The 15,385-nt window shown below is 38.0% G+C and overlaps 1 protein-coding gene and 1 pseudogene across 2 annotated transcripts in view; both read right to left on the reverse strand.

The window, feature by feature from the left end:
* Window positions 1-15,385, reverse strand: part of CDK14 (cyclin dependent kinase 14) — a 513,399-nt gene that overhangs the window by 83,397 nt on the left and 414,617 nt on the right. The gene's annotated exons all lie outside the window — the stretch shown is intronic.
* LOC129151495 (protein tyrosine phosphatase type IVA 1-like) lies at window positions 4,112-5,286 on the reverse strand (annotated as a pseudogene).

Raw genomic sequence — 15,385 nt, forward strand, 5'->3', positions numbered from 1 at the left:
AAGAAAGAAAGTGGTTTGTATTTGCCAATGCTCTTGGACTGTTTCCAAATTAGAGGCTTTTACCCTCGATTTCTGTGTTCCTGCAACAAGGTTCAGTAAGTACAGACCCAGAGGCAGCCAGAAGACTGTGCAGAAAGTGGCACCTGCCTGTGGGTATTTGCTCGTGCACTGCTGGTGGGAATCAGACTGGTGCAGCCACCGTGGAGAACAGTATGGCGTTTCCTCAAAAAACTAAAAATGGAACTTCCATTTGACCCAGTGATTCCACTTCTAGGACTATATCCCAAGAAACTAGAAACACGAATCAGAAAGGATATATGCACCCCTATGTTCATAGCAGCACAATTCACCATAGCTAAGATTTGGAAACAGCCTAAGTGCCCATCAGCAGATGCGTGGATTAAAAAATAGTTATACTCCGAAACCGGTTTGGCTCAGTGGACAGAGCGTCGGTCTGCAGACTCAAGGGTCCTAGGTTTGATTCTGGTCAAGGGCATGTACCTTGGTTGCGGGCACATCCCCAGTAGGGGGTGTGCAAGAGGCAGCTGATCGATGTTTCTCTCATCGATGTTTCTAACTCTCTATCCCTCTCTCTTCCTCTCTGTAAAAAATCAATAAAAATATATTTAAAAAAATAGTTATACAACTACACAATGGAATACTACACTGCTGTAAAAAGGAAGGATCTCCTACCATTTGCAACAGCATGGATGGAGCTGGAGAGCATTATGCTAAGCGAAATAAGCCAGTCAGAGAAAGATAAATATGACATGATCTCACTCATTTGTGGATTATAATGAACAAGATAAACTGATGAACCAAAACAGAAACAGAGAAGCATCGGTCAGATGCTCAAACCTCAGAGGAAAGGTAGGGGAGGGGAGGGTAAGGAGGCGGGATCAACCAAAGAACTTGTATGTATGCATATAAGCCTAACCAATGGACGAAGACAACAGGGGGTGAGGGTGAGGGCATGATTAGGGGGTGGGGGGCGATGGGGGAATAAGGACACATATGTAATACCTTAATCAATAAAGAAAGAAAAAAAAGCCCTGAAGCTAGTAAACACACAATTAGCCTTAAACGCCTTTCCTCAAAAACCAACCAACTCTCCCCATTCCCCTCCTCAAGCAGCTTTTTAGTATTGATTTTACATTGTTGTGGGAGCAGAACAGGAAAGGAAGCAAGGAACCTGGGCAGAGGAAGAAAAGGGGAAAGAGCAAAGACCTTCTCTCTAAAGCTTCACACACGGAGCTCTCATAGATGGTTCAGTGTTTGGCAGCTGCAATGGCTGTTTTTAAAATACTGATCAGTGGATTGGTTTTAAATATGTCTTCCCGGCAAAAGGAAATGTGTCCACAGGAGAAGGAGGCATTATCAGATTCTCAGTAGATTTCCCCCTCCCCCCCTTTCCTTTAAGAGGGGCCAGGGACATCACAACGAATCCTTCCTCTTCCTAAGACACACACTATTATAAACTGTTCATTATTTTTAAAATATCAAATGCAAAGTTTGAGATAGGTACTTTATGTTAAAAGTTGCACTTACATTGCATGCAGTTTATCTATAATAATAAAAGCATAATATGCTAATTAGACCAGACGTCCTTCCGGACGACCTTCCAGATGAAGCCAGGGCTGCATGGGAAGCCCAGGTCCTGGGTGCCTGGCAGCGGCCGGAGGGAAGCCCGGGTTCCGGGTGCCAGAGGGAAGCCAGTGCTGGCAGCTGGGGGAAGGAAGGCCTACTCTTGCATGAATTTCATGCATCAGGCCTCCAGTATATATATAATCATGGTGAAAAATATACTGGCGTCCATTCTATGTAACTTTGATAAATCAAGAAAGTGCCAGATTGATACCAGATCTGAGTTTAGTCCTGACTCTGTTACAAGAGCGATGAACCCGTGTGCAGTCCTTACAGTACCAATTAGCCATGAATGAAGCATGGTTTCACTATTTCAAAGATTTATATTTGTAGTTGTATTTTTGATTTTGCAATAGATTGCTGATCACATTTAAATTGTATACATATGTACCTAACTATAATAAAATCACCAATATAAGACAATTTCATTTCTCCCAAATTGAGCAAACTTTAATAATGTCGATGAAACAAACCAATGTTTATTTGTGACATTCAGTTTAAACACAGATTATAAATTATACATATAAAATTTTAATTTAGAAAGTTTGCTATTTCCTCACTTGCATTTTCAAGAACCACTTTTATTCCAACTCACCACATGCATTTTCAACATCAGAGTCTTTGTGATCACCAGAACCTTTGAGGCCATGCAAGGTGTTTGAGACATGAGACTTCTGGGATATCTTCAATATTTGGAAGTTTTACCCCAAGCCAAAGGCGGACCTTATCAGAATGTCATAATGATTGTGGCTGTTGTTTGCAGTCTCCCACTGTGATGGCAGATTTTAAAAATTTTTCTTGTAATTCCATCAATTTTTGTTTTATATATTCTTTAAAGTCGAGTAATTAAGTACATAATAATCTAGCACTGTTATCTCTTCCTGGTAAATTAAGTCATCAATCCTTCTGTAGTGACTGTTTTTATCTTTAATAAAACTTTCTGGGCTAAAGTTCATTCTTTTTCTCATATTAATTTAATAACTTCAGGGTTTTTTTAATTCAATATTTGCCTGGCATACCTTTGGTAACACTCTTAATTTTTCATAGCCATAATTTTAAGGTTTATCTTTCATAAATACTACATAGCTGAGTTTAATACTTATTCAATTAAATAATCCCCATTTTCTAAGAAGAAAATTTAGTCCATTAACATTGTGTGATTACTGATACATTTAAATTGCTGCTACCATCTTAAACTTGCATTCTATTTCCACCTACTTTATCTTTTGTTTTTCTGTCTTTTTTTGGATTTAATCTTATTCAACATTTCCATCTTCTGTTTTAGAACTACACATTCTATTTTTATGTGTAGTAATTACTTTTAACTTTTTTTGCATTTCAATATTTATTTAGGTGTTTAAGCTCTCACAATGAGTTTTACAAGCTGATGGACACACTGACAAAGTATTTTCCCAGAGAATTATAATCATACATCCAGACAATATAAATATATGATTAACATTGATGCACAGCACCATTTTATCAATTACATAATAATACAAATTGTTAAGTATACAAATTAAAAGTCACACAGTTCAACAGAAATATAAAATATTAGATATATGTTCAATTCATTAGCAGAAACTAACTTCTGTTTTATAGGGCATAGTCCATACCTTCTGCACAAGACAAGAAAAATATTTTGCTAAAAATCCTTTAATAGCTCACTCCCACTCTTTTTTCAGGCCCTCTCTTTTAAGTTGCACCCCAAAGTGCAAACATGAAATTAGTTCTCAGACATTGTGTCTGGAGACTGTAAAGATATGTGCTTCTGTACGATGTGGATTTTACATGAGCTTTTTCACCAGAGGTTTGTGATTTTTCAAAATGGAGGTTATCATAACTGTGCAAAATGAGATTTATAGAAAGACATTTAAAAATCATCATAAACTTGGTCAAAAGCCAACAGAACTAGCAGTTACACAAACCTGATGTCCCCCATTTTAAATATGGGAACCATAAACATAAAGTAGCAGGCAAATAGCCATAGAAGCCCAACTGTCAATGTTTGAAATGAATGACAGGATAAACCACAGGCAATCTACACTGGTTTTCCTAGTTCCTGGGACTTTAATTCTGTATGATATTAAAAACATGTAAGTATTGTGCTTGGTATTTCAGCACCCGGTCTCTCTAAATTTCTTACCTTTTGCTAAGATTCTGGCATGGAAATAGATCTGAAGGAGACATAACTCAATACTGCATGGTTTCAGGAAAGGTCAGTTGATAAAAGTGATAAGCATGTTTTAAATGCTGAACAGCGAGAATCTTTTGCTAAATTTCCAACTAGGCTGATCATAATCCAAACACAGAGGCTGAAATTCCGCCAAGCTGAGGCCTGATAAAACTGCTTATCAATGCTCCCAGGAAAGCTTCATTGACTTATCCTTCACCAAGCCTACATTTTGGCTCATAGTTATGATAAACTGGGTCCTGTCTGAAGGCAATTGAATCCAGCAGCCCAGTTTTATTGAATGCAATGGTAATTTCCATGACTACTGGTATCTATGAAGTGCAGCTGGATTTTAGGACAATACTAGTACTTCTAAAGTTGTTTTTTAAAAAAAGCTCCACTCTACTTTTGTTTTATGAACTGAACCACATGTTCATATTTCATTCCACCTTCAATTAATGCTAGGGGAAACAAGCATTAGAGCTCTCACAACGACAACAATACAACAACCAGGTTCTTCCAGAATCTTCACTTTTCCAAGGCATAACCAGTCATCAATAGTCTGGTTGGAGGCAGTGCATCATCAGATGGCCAATCCAGAACCTGGCACCTTTTTTCTCCTCAAGATCAGTGTTGTAAGTTGCTTCACAGTCTTACTATTGTAGTAGTGCCACACGGTTTAAGTTCCTCTACAAGTTTGTTTAAGGTCGTACTGGTTGAACTGTCTTATGCATGACGTCACAGGGTTGGTCCGTCCATTTTGAGCCATACTAATTTATTAAGAAACACTTTATAGGATTACGAAATAACTGAGATAGTTTGATACAAAATTCAGAATTAAGAATGATGTAAAGAAACTGAAGTATACTTTAATATACTACACTTGAAATTCTCAGTGCTTTGAGTACGAGGTTGGGAGTAATGGGAAGTGAAATGAACCTCCTAGCAAACAGCAGTAGCTCTTTCAGTAATGAGGCGATAGAAAAGATGTTCCCCCATGTTTAGCCCATGTAGGTCAGAACGCTTGTAAAACACTTTCCTGACTTTAATTCAATCCTCTTGTGTCCTAGTTAACCCCTCTTATGGAACTTCTTGGTGGAATAATGATGAATTTCTATAGTTTCATTTGTCTGTATCAAGGTTATACTAGGTTCCTGGAAATAATCTCTACCACCCATCAGAAACCTAATAAATATTTCAGCAAGAACACCACAGAATCACACAATCTGTGGCTAGCACCTTTTTGGGGTAAGTTTGGTTTAGTGTTTTGGTTTTTTTAACCATCAGGGATATCAGAAGAAACTTCCACACTTTATACCTTCATCCTCAGTTCCCCAAGTGAATGGCTCCTTAACTTTTTAATATTTAACATGAGCTTCTTATAGTTAAACTTTATCTTTACTATCCTGCCAAACAATACAAGAACACTGGAACTCGTTAATTCTGATGAGGCTAGTCCCATCTCTCATGTCGTTATTGTCTAATATTTTATTTCTATTTTCTATGCTTTTAATGTCACAGATGAAACAGTTACTGTTATTATTATTCAGATTTACCCATTTATAATTTATTTAATCATCTTAGCTCCCATGTTTCAGATAGTTTTCTAAGATTTTTATTTTTGGTATCTGAAATACAAACTTTAAAAGTTATTTCCATGATGAAAGAACTTGGAGGCAAATTCTCTATTTTGTTTTCATATAGCATAATAGTTTGCTGGGGATTAATTCTAGGTTCAAAGCATTTTCTCTTAACTCTGAAGATACTATTTCATGGGCTTCTGTTGTCTCTGTCTGATAGCTCTTCTTTTCCTCCTTAGAGTTCTGCTATGCTATGTAAGGTATTCTTTCGATTTAACCTGGTTGGTATTCAGTGTTTCCTAAAGTTGAGGCTTCATGTTTTTAATCAATTCTGGGGGGAAAATCCCAGCTGTTACTTTTAGAATATTGCCTTTCCCTAATTCTCTCTCTTTTCTCATTTTATAGCACCAATGTAATGCCATCTTATTAAATTTTCCTTGTCTTTACTCATTCTTTCATATTTTCCATCTGGTAGTCCCTCTGTCCTCCATTCTAAGCAATTATTTCAGAGCTATATCCAAGTTCCACTAATTCTCTAATCAGTTGCATCTAATATGTTGTTTTCACTATTCATTTTTGTTCTTATAAGTTCTTTTTAAGTCTTTGACAAATTTACATGTTCAGTTCTGATGGTTTCTGGTTCAAGTTTTAAATGTGCACAAAAGAGGGATACCTGGGCTACAGCAAGGTGAAAGGGCTACTTCCTATGAGGGACGGTTCCTGGTACAAGGTTGGGACATGGCATTTGTTGACTGACTGTTTGCTCAAGGACTGAGTATATCAATTGTTATACCTACAGAGGTTTTACTTTACCTGAGAAACATACATTTTAAAAGTACATAATCATTTTTGAGCACAGACATCTTAAGGTCAAGTCCTGGTCCTTAAGGAACATCTTCAAAGTATACATTCCCCCAGAGGATGTCATTTTCTGTTTTTGAATTGGCCCTTCTCTTTTTAACTGCACGTTTTTTGCTTTTTGTGTTTGTTTGTTTGTTTACACTGTTCCAAAAGACTCTCTCTCGGTAAAGTGTCTGCTTGTCCAAGAACAACTAAGTTACATTTTGTTCCCAAGAGTTGACTTGTAAATATCTCTATAAAAATCTCCATTGGGGTTTATTAATGTTTTAGCTCATGAAAGCTGGACATAAAGGGCAGAGGTGTAGTAGGTTCGATTTACTTATGAAAGCATTCAATGGAGATACTGATTTCCATGTAAAAGCTTAAGAGGAAATAAAGGGGAACAAAAAATAAAGGAGAACAAAAACTTCTAGAATATTCCTCACTTGCATTCTATAGTGGGACAGGACTACACACATTGTGGGTCTGTGTCTGAAGCATGAGTGTGTGCTGTGCCTCTCAGAGTTAGAAATACAGTGGCCTAGAATGAGTGACGTGGAGGGTCTCTCTCTTCATCCTTTACCTACTGTCACACTCTTTGCAGAGCAAAGCCAGGGGCCACGATCCTTTCATTGGACAGTGGACGTATTGTCTCTATGGCAAAGTTGCCAACATGGGCACTGGCCACTGGATTATACAACAACTGATCTCTTGAAACTGATTTGTGAAGAAGCCCGCCCACCCATAAAGACAAGTCTGACTCTTGCCTTGACTATACTGGACAGACCTGTCAGATGCCACACTTTCTTGTCTGCACATCAAAAGCAAAATGGTCATTTAATCACCTTCTTATCAAAGCTTTTGATGTAGAGGGAGGACTGTGGTCATAAAACTGCTCTGATTTCTCAAAAAGTGGCTTATTTTTAGAAAAAATAGGCTCAAATCTATTCATTTTGCAAAGAAGGGTCAGTAATTGGTCAAACAGAATATGAAGGGATTCCCTGACATTGGAATAAACTTTTGGGGAAAATAAAGACCAATATAAGGAAAGATTTAGGCCTGTGAAGTGAAATTCTCTGTTCACCAGAGAGGCAAGACTCTTAGTTACATTAATAATGAAGAGACATAGAGTTGCTTAATGCTGAGACTTTCTTTGTCAATGCACTGTTGTAAAAAACAAAATTAATGAGATTCCTCCCCTCAAGGTAAACAGATAATATTTTATTAGTTTCCATAAATAGATTGTGCTTTGTTGTGCATAGAAAATTGTTCAATCCTGATTTATTTATTCTAGTGAAACTGTTTAACGATACACTCTCCCTGGCAGACACTTATTCCCATAATGGTCAGTCTGTCACTTGACTGTCAAATGCTATATAATGGCAATGCTATTTGTAGGGACCTCTACAATTTACAGAGTGCTTTCATATGCATTATTTTACTTGATCCAGATAAGTAAAGGGTAATATTTACAAAATGGGGAGTAACCAGATTCTGATACTTAAATTTTAGAGTCTGATGCAATTTCACAGATCTAGGACAAGTGTTCCAAAATTTTATATGTAACCAAAAAAGACCCCAAATAGCCTCAGCAATCTTGAGAAAAAAGAACAAAGTTGGAGGAATCACAGTATTGATATCAAATTGTACTTCAAAGCCATTGTAATCAAAGCAGCCTGGTACTGGCACAAGAGCAGATCATTGGAATAGAACAGACAGCCATTATGTCAATTAATATTTGACTAAGGAGGCAAGAGCATACAATGGAGTAAAGATAGTCTCTTCAACAAAGGGTATTGGAAAAATTGGACAGGTACATGCAAAAAAAATGCAATTAGACCCCCAACTGACACCATACACAAGAATAAACTCAAAATGGATAAAAAATTTAAATGTAAGTCATTAAACCATAAAAATCATAAAAGAAAACATAGGCAGCAAAATCTCAGACATCTCACATAGCAGTATTTTCATCAATACATCTCTTAGGACAAAAGAAACAAAGGAAAAAAATAAACAAATGGGACTATCCTATCTAATAAAATAGTAATATGCAAAATGACCATCACTCCAACACACAAGATGGTTGCCCCCTTGTGGTCAAAGATGGCTGCCCCCATATGGACACAAGATGGCCGCCACAACATGGCCAGCAGTGGAAGGGAGTTACGAGGGACCAGGCCTGCAAGGGAGGGCAGTTGTGGGCGATCAGGCCAGCAGGGGAGGGCAGTTGAGAGGGACCAGGCCTGCAAGAGAGGGCAGTTGGGGGCAATCAAGCCTGCAGGGGAGGGCAGTTAGGAGTGACTAGGCCAGCAGAGGAGGGAAGTTGGGTGTGACCGGGCCTGCAGGGAAGGGCAGTTGGGGTGGACCCAGGCCTGCAGGGGAGAGCATTTGGGGGTGACCAGGCCTCCAGGGGAGGGCAGTTAGGGGTGACCAGACTGGCAGGGGAGGGCAGTTAGGGGCAATCAGGCTGGCAGGGGAGCAGCTGGCAGGGGAGTGGTTAGGGGTGATTAGGCTGGCAGGCAGAAGCAGTTAGGGGCAATCAGGAAGGCAGGCAGGCAAGCAGTTGGGAGCCAGCAGTCCTGGATTGTGAGAGGGATGTCCGACTGCCCATTTAGGCCCGATCCTAAACGGGCAGTTGGACATTGCCTGAGGGGTCCCAGATTGGAGAGGGTGCAGTCTGGGCTGAGGGGCACACACCCCCATGCACAAATTTCGTGTACCGGGCCTCTAGTACCAAAATAAAAAGCTTCTGCACAGCAAAAGAAACCATCAACAAGATGAAAAGGGAACCCCTACAAGGGAGAATATATTTGCCAATGATACATCTGATAAGGGGTTAATTTCCAAATATATTAAGAACTTATAAACTCAACACCAAGAAGACAAACAACCCAATAAAAAAGTGGGCAAAGGACCTTAATAGATACTTCTCCAAAGAGGATATACAAATGGCCAATAGACATATGAAAAAATGTTCAATGTCACTAATAATCAGAGATACAAATTAAAACGACAATGAGGTATCACTTTACACCTGCCAGAATGGCTACTATCAGTAAATCAACAAACAACAAGTGCTGGCGAGGATGTAGAGAAAACGGAACACTAATGCACTGTTGGTGGGAATGCATAACGGTGTAGACACTGTGGAAAACACTATGAAGTTTCCTCAAAAAATTAAAAATGGAACTGCCATTTGACCCAGTGATTTCACTTCTGGAAATATATCCTAAGAATCTCGAAACACCAACCAGAAAGAATATATGTACCCCTATGTTCATAACAGTGTTATTTACAACAGCTAAGATCTAGAAATAGCCCAATTGCTCCTCATCTGTAGATGAGTGGACAAAAACGCTGTGGTACAGTTGCACAATGGAATACTATGCAGCTCTAAAAAAGAAGTATCTCTTATCCTTTGTGACAGCATGGATGGACCTGGAGATTATTATGCTAAGTGAAATAAGCCAGTCAGAGAAAGACAAATATTACGTTATCTCACTTGCATGTGGACTCTAATTAACAAAATAAGCTGATGAACAAAATAGGTCCATAGGCATGGATACATGGAACAGACTGACAGATCTCAGAAGAGAAGGGATGGGGGTTGGGAAGGATGGGAAGAGATTAACCAAAGAGCATATGTGCATATATGTACAGCCCATAGGCATAGACAATAATGTGAAGGCCTAGGTGGGGCAAGGGCTGGATGGAGGGGAACCATGGAGGAGAATATGGGGAACATCTGTAATACTGTCAACAAATAAATAAAACAAAACAAAAAACACAACAAAACAAAAAATTGGGTTACTTTAAAGTTTTCCACAAGAACATTTTACATTTTTCAATATTTCTCTCTTCCTTTAAGTTTGAACTCTACTTCTGTGGAGAATACTCTTTCTATATTCTTGTTAACATCCCAACTGCCCTAAATTAAACAATAACAGCAGGTGGAGTATACGCTGACTAGTAACACGGAAAAGATGAAAACTCCCAAAAGCCAGTCACACTAATCCACCCTGCTAGGTTAGGTCTCTCCTTCAGATCTAACCCTTACTAACACATAGTCGCCCTTGCAGTAAACTCGACCTGGTGGAAAAATACTGAAAGTTCTGAAGTGCCCTCAGCAGATTGTGAATGAATCAAGGTTTTGAAAATGCTAGCACTGACACTCTTAAGGGTATTATAAACTGCCAAGAAGTGGGCCAGTGAAAGGAAAACATTAAATTCTTGCTTTGGATTTCAGAGCACAGCTAGATATTTACCCCAAATTTTCAAGCTTTGATTTTATTACTATTTTCTAACCTCCCTGGAAAAAGAGGTGCCACTGAATATGTAAGTTCACTCTGAAATAAAAAAAAAGGGTGGTCCTGTCTTTAAAAAAAACCTGTTTAAACAATTATACTAGCCTTTCCTATGTACTAAAATAAAGCTATAGGTTTTCATATTTATACTTCATAAATCCACTGATGTAGATATTATAATAAAATATTCAAAAGGTAATATAGGTGACCTTCATGTTATGTTCTCTTCAACAAAAGCCTTTGTGTACATGTTTAAACTTATTTTTAATTAATAACCATAGAAGTAGATCAAACTTCCATTCAGCCTGCTTATGGGAAAGAATCGGTTAACTACTTCAATGTATTGTGTGTGTTTTTTTCAGAGATTCCACTTTAATGTCCTCTCCAATTCTTACCCAGTGCCTAGTAGCAGTGACATTTGTGAAGTGTAAAGTTTTATGTTTTATGAGAAGTTTCATAGCTTTTACAAAACACTATAACTCAGCCTTGGCCAGTGTGGCTCAATTGGTTGGGCATTGACCTGTGTACCAAAAGGTTACTAAAGGAGGCATGCAGGAAGCAGCCAATCAATGTTTTGCTCTCACATTGATGTTTCTCTCTCTCCCCCCCCTCGCCCTTCCTCTCTCTGAAAATCAATAAACCTATAATTCTACATGCTTAAATAACATAATTTTAAAAAAAATTACTCTAACATTTGTTAGAGCTTGCCAAACATTGACAATTTTTTCTCAGATAGGGTAATACAAACCTGTCAGGAATTATACTTGTACCTCAGTTATATTTTAGAAAATATTCCTAGATTTAGCAGAGTAGTGATTATACGATTCTGTAATATCTGTTCAGTAGTTTACTTTAATAATGTGGTTAACAGCAGAAGAAGCACAAGAGGTTACTTTTCAATCCTCTGACTGAAGGACATGATAGAAGAGGATATATTTTATTTCATTAAAGAAAATAAAAATACATTAATAATAACTAACCCTTCCAAACAGAAGGCTAAAACTTACAGAGTACTTAAAGAATTCTAAATTCACAGTCAGTGTAGAATATCCTCAAAACCAAAGGGATGTTAAATCAACAGAATTGATTTCCAACTTCCCAGTTATTCTGCTTACAGTTATATCCAATCATAATCTCATGATCTTGCCCCACATGGAAGTCCATTGTTACCTGAAGGCCATCAGGCGACTCGTAACCTTTCCAACTCTGGATACAGATCAGGATAAAATTAATGCCCTCTCCCACTTCACAGGACTGCTGTGAAGATTGACCTTTTCTTCCCGTAACTTGTTTAAATCGATTATAGGCATCTTATTATTTCACCTAGTTCACAAGCGTTCAAAACATTTTTAGGACATCAAGAGTGAAGCAAAGTAAATTGTTAGTGAATGTCCTACCCAGGTGGTGTTATTGATATTTATGCTAGTTAGAGAATAAAGATTAACCAATTTTCCTGAATTTACAGTAGTTGATTACAGCAGTATTTCATGTGAAATAGATGACTCATTTTTGATGATTAAAAAAATGCATCAGGAGTTGAAATTCAAGTCTCCATTTATATAAAAAAAATCTTTACACTTTAGCCATGGCTTATGTCTCACATTCAGATGGATGGGTTATAAATATTTAGTTCCAATTGCATGGGCAGTGTGAAAAAAATTTCACTGTAAAATGCTTCTGAAAGACAGTTGAACTTATTGGTGTGTCTGTATTATGGTAAACCAAGTTAACGAAAAGGGTAACTTCACAGCCTTTCATTCCTCTAAAACCCTATAGAAGTTTCCAATCTCACCACCACAGGCTGGTCTGGGCAGCTGGTATCTGCTTCCCCGCAATGGCCCGATGTGTCCTTCAACTGTCAACAGTGCTAAAAATAGCTCCGGAAAGTCATCATTTTGCCATGATATTATTTTGCCAAAAGAGAAGGGGAGGAAAATATCTTTAATCCTGAACAAAACCTCTTCAAAGTTTATGTTCTCAATAAACCTTTCACTGAGAACTGAAAATATAACTTGGTAATGCAATGAATAGCCTAACAAATATATCAGATTTTTCACTTAATGCTGTTTACAGGCTTAAACCAAACTGAGTGGAAGGAAATCACCTTTTACAGCCCAACTCCTACAGGAAGAATGCCTTGCTGTTGTGCTTTTTAAAGAAGGCATGGTGAATTTATATCAACTTGGGCGAATCTTGGGGCATGATAAAAGGAAGAAAAATACCAGTGCAGTTAACATTCCACAGAACTCTTTCTTCGCATGTTTATTTCCTTAGAGACTGGACATGATCCAAGATAAGAAAAATGTAAAAAGGAAAAAGTTTTGTTTTGTTTTTTAAGTCAAAAGATAGAATTTAGCATCCAATGATAATATAGAAGAAATAATGTTTCCCTACAACTTAAAAAAAAAAAAGATTGTATTGTAAAGATATGAAATGGTTAGAATTGGAGGAAATCACCAAAAAACAGTTCCCCTTCTCATTTAAACCAATCTGAAAGAAAACTCAGTGAGGTCAGAGTTTATGAGTTGAAGTTTAGTTCAAGGCAACTGAGGGATCGATTTGCTGGGGACTAATTTCAGCTTCCTCCTCTTATAACATTGCAGCTGGTATTTGAAACTCTACGAGTTCATTCTGATGGAAAGAAGAACTGGCCTGTGTGCTTATGTGTAGAACAAGAAATAAGTCTGCTGAATGGTTGGGCAACCTCTACAAGGGTCTGAAGAAAAGTCAAAATAATCTTTTAATGCTTCTTGATCCTCCTATGTGGTGGACTCTGTTCTAGGTGCAAAGGATAGAGAAATAAAAAAAACAGTCCAAGTCCCAGCCTCATATGGCTTGCGGCCTGCCGATGCTGTTCCTTTTTCTGATTGCCCTCTTTTATTGTCTTCATGTATTACCACTCTTTGAGGTTACTTGTTTTTTTTTTTTATTATTGTTTGTTTATTGTCCTTGATACTCTAGAAGGTAAGCTCCATAAGAACACGGACCTCACCTGTGCACTCGCAAGCACCCAGAACATTTAGATGATGTTACATTAAATTTCTTGAATGTACCACGAATGAATATCTTTATGGCTTTTAACATGTTTCCATGATGTTTTCCATGTCATTTACCAGTTTACAGTGCCCTCAGCAGTAAACGATTTTCTATTACCTCACCAGCATTGGTGTTTAAGGAGGAGGCTGTGGATTTGGGGGAATGGATGCTAAGGAATCACTGTTTGATGGAGAGCAAAGAAAATACTGAAACTAACTATTGGTATTTTAAAAATATTGCATTAAAATGTTATTTATCTGGTTTACTGTGTTTTTTACTTTTTTTTGTGGGGGAGGCGGGGGGAACCACCTTAAATTCTGAACCCAAAGTGAATGCCTTACCTGCCTTGCTCTAGTCCCAGCCCTGCTATGTATAAAATAGCAAATGAAGGATATATTTATAGACTTGCTCTTGAGGCTACAATATAGTTGAAGACAGGGAAATCAACTTTCTAAAATAAGCTTAACTGTTCCTATCTAAAAACTATGGAAAACTATTTGAGAGTTATTTTCAGGATTAAATTAAGTGATACAGACAAAGCATTTGGCATGCTGCAGGCACATCCCCCTGTACCAGGACAAATGCAGCTGCTGGTGTTAATAATGAACACTATGCCACTTCTCCACCACTTTGTTCATGTACAAAATCAAACTGACCCTACTAAATGCAGTAAGACAAGTATTTTAAAAGGAGGGTTCGGGGACTGGGTGAAAGAAGGGAAGGGATTAAGAAGTACAAATGGATAGTTACAGAACAGTCAAAAAGATGTAAAGTACAGCATAGGGAATATAGTCAATAATATTGTGGTAACGATTTATGGTGCAAGGTGGTACCGAAACTACCAGGGGAAATGCTCTGTAAAGTATATGATTGTCTAACCACCATGCTGTACACTTGAAACTGATACAAAATAATATATTTATTTAAAAAGTGATAAAAAAAAAGAGACTAATATTCTTTCCCAAATCAGAGTATATCCCTAAAATCCTTTGGCAGAAAACATCTTATTGTGAGATTTACAACTAACAGAAAAAAGTAGAAGGATTGAGGTCATGAGTAAATTTATACAAAAAAGGTCTCATTATTTGTTTTGTTTGTGTTTTATCTTCACCCAAGGATATTTTTCCATTGATATTTAGAGAAAGTGGAAGAGAGAGGGAAAGACTGAGAGAAACATTGGTGTGAGAGAAATACATCAACTGGTTGTCTCCTGCATGAGCCCTGACCAGGGCCTGGGCTGGGGAGGAGCCTGTAACTGAGGTAGCTGACCTTGACCGGAATCGGACCTGGGACCCTTCAGTCTGCAGGCTGATGCTCTATCCATTGAGACAAACCAGCTAGCACAAGTTCTCATTACTTTTAAATGCTCATTAAAATAAAACAATGATAAAGCACCACAAGTAAAAACACTTTAAATACTATTGTGTATACCTTAAGATAAAAACATTTTCTTGCTAGGTATACTTCAGGACCTGCCTCTTAATTTTAAGAAGACTTTGTCAGTGTGTTTTGCTGTGTTGCACACTAAGGTATACTCCCTTCTTTGTCAGTATCCCCTTTACTCCAACTATGTCGGTCCTCTTTCTAAATGTCCAGTGTCTTCCTCATTTTACGGCTCCCCATGATTGGTTCCTGTTTCCCTGGCCTGTCTTACCTGTCTGGGTTTCCTCCTGCCTCACAGACATCAGGGTGCTGACCTCAAGTCAGATTTATCAAGACAACAGTGAGAAAGCATGTCTTCCACTCAGCCATCCTCACTCCTCCTTTCCTAGTCCCAACCCTGCTGTGCCAAGGGTCCTCAAATG

Source organism: Eptesicus fuscus, chromosome 14, assembly GCF_027574615.1.
Source record: "Eptesicus fuscus isolate TK198812 chromosome 14, DD_ASM_mEF_20220401, whole genome shotgun sequence".
In the NCBI taxonomy this organism is placed as follows: Eukaryota; Metazoa; Chordata; class Mammalia; order Chiroptera; family Vespertilionidae; genus Eptesicus; species Eptesicus fuscus.